This window comes from Carlito syrichta, unplaced genomic scaffold (assembly GCF_000164805.1).
Source record: "Carlito syrichta isolate Samal-C Ts95f unplaced genomic scaffold, Tarsius_syrichta-2.0.1 Scaffold303661, whole genome shotgun sequence".
NCBI lineage: Eukaryota > Metazoa > Chordata > Mammalia > Primates > Tarsiidae > Carlito > Carlito syrichta.
This window is the reverse complement of record NW_007247757.1, coordinates 210,925-213,528: the sequence shown is the minus strand read 5'-3', so window position 1 is coordinate 213,528 and position 2,604 is coordinate 210,925.

The window sequence follows — 2,604 nt, the reverse complement described above, 5'->3', positions numbered from 1 at the left end:
AATTTAATGTCATCAAGATTTTTTTCAGTCTCAATATCATTCCCTCTACTTTTTGTGACTCCAAATTAAATGACACATACATAGGACCGATCTGTATAGTTTGACAAACCACTGAAACTCTACTCATTTATTTTCAGCTCTCCATTTTTTTGGCTTCAGTTTCAATAGTTTATTTTGCCCCTTTCCAACAATTTACTAGTATTGTGTTCTGCAATAAATAATCTAGTATATCTTTCCAGATATTACATTTTTCATCTCTATACTTATTAGAATCACTGAGTTTTTTTTATGTCTTCCATTTCTAGGTCCTCTAGACTCATTTGGATCATATATATATATATATATCATCATAAATATATATATATATATATTTCATTCTTCTATTGACATTGTTTTCAAAATTGCAAGAATATATTTTTATTATTTGTACCCTTGAACATATTTTTTTTTCTATTCTAAAGTTCTTTTCTGATAATTCTACTGTATCTACAATTTGGGGACTGGTTTCTATTAAATACTTTTTTTCTAGTTGTGGAATGCAGCTTTCTGCTTCTTTAGAGCTCTCATATATTTTGGTTGTATTCTGGATATAATGGGTGCTACGCTGCTGTCCCAATGTGGTTGTCTTTCTGAAAAGAAGACTGGGTTTTGTTTCAGTAGGCACTACATCTGCTCTCTGCGACTCGGTCCTTTGGTCGTCTTATTGTGTGATGCGGCCAAGTGGTTCGAGAGTATCATTTACTCTTACGGTGAGACTGTGCAACTTCTGGAGCGCGGTCCTAGGTTCGCTACAGAACCCAGGGGGTGCTCGGTGCGGTTGTTCTCTTTCTTTTGTGAGTCGGAGCCTCACTGGGTGGCCCAGGCTGGAGCGCAGTGGCGGCTCCCGGGCCGCAGCCTCACCTGCGGGGCTCCGGCCCTCCTCCGGCCTCCGCCGCCCCAGCAGGAGTGGGTGGCACTCCGGGCGCGCTACCACGCCCGCCGGCCTCGTTTTCTGACTCCTTGCGGAGACGGGGTCTCGCCAAGCTGCCCCGGCGGGCCTACTCTGGCTGGCGGAAACCTGAATGTCTCCCAGCCCGGGGCCAATTCGGATCCGCTCACAGTCCCCTCGCAGCTGTCCCTCCTCCAGGCGTTGCTCCTTGCTGGGACTTAGGGAATCCCCGTCTCCACGTGTACACATTAGTATTTGGCCAAGGAATCCGGTGTTCCTTTACACAAATTTCTGAGTCTCCTTTCCCGGAGAATTCTCTTCTGCCCAGTTCCCCTCTCACGCCACAATCTCCAGCTGCCTCATTAGCTCCGAACTCGAAACTCTGAAAACTCAGCTCCCTGAGACTCCTAGCCTCTGTGCAGGCTCTTCCTACCGGCGCTGCAGTCTGGAGGGTTTTCCATACGGAAATCCACGGCGGGGTGAATGTCCTATCGATGGTATGACGACCACGTTCCTTGTCATTTTAGACGAAGTGTCCAAAACCAGCCTAACACAGCTCATTTGCTTTTCTCGTGCAACTGTAAAAGCCTCAGCCAGAAGTTCATCATCAGATTCTGCCTTTTAAGCACTTCATATTGTAGATAGGCCACTTGATCGTTTTTACATTTAGAATTCTCACAGTAATCTTCAGACTGCAGTTGGTGTCCGGATAAGAGCTGGAAACAAGCCTTCCAGTAGGTAATTAATCACTTGTAATCAGCACTTAACAGCCATTTGCAGAAGGTGAGAGAGTCAAGTGGAGAAAGAGGTGACTTCACCATCTTTTCAGGTTTACTACAAAGCCTGCTGAGGTTACACTCATTAAAATTGCTATTAACTTTTCTTCCCCCAGGAGAATAATTAATTAATTCTTCCCTATATTTTAAAATTAAAGTAATTAAGGGGAAAAAATAAGAGTTAACATGCCCATCCATGGGACAACCCTGATTTTTTTAGGAAGTTATTAAAAGAGCTTCCAAAAAAAGTTCACATGAAGATGTGGTTATTCTGAGCCCCAGTTTAAAAGGCAAAAATCAGCAGTCAGTGGAGGTTTTATACCTACTTCACCGGTTGGGCCTGAATTCCTCTTCTGCTTTGTTTTCCTGAATGATGGTTTTCATTTTTTGGAGAAGACTCCGGTTTTATGAAACCTAGTTTATGCAACTTAAGATAAACTCTTTGAGGATTGTTGATATATTCTTTAGCAAATTGCATTTTTTAATCTTCTACAATGTATGCAATGGCATTTTGTACTCTGCTTTATCTATAGTGATTTATATTCTCTGTGATTAGTTCATTCTTTATCTTCCCTGTACTATTTTTTGGTGGTGTCAACGTACCCTGGGGGCCTGCCTAATCTCTGAGAGTAAGATAGCGCATATTTTTAAAGGAATGTGCTGGGCAATCTTGTAAGTTCTTTATGTCTGCTAACTCATTTAATCTTGTTAATATTTTATGAAACAGACAGCACACTATGTTTTCCACACCTCGCAGATGACAAGCACAGAGAAGCACGCAACTCAAAGTGACAGAGCCTGTCCACAAACCCAAGACCCGGTTCCAGAACCTGGGATCTTGAACACTATGCTGCCCTGCTTCTCTTTAATTGATGTATGCTGAGTGTTGAGAGGAAACAT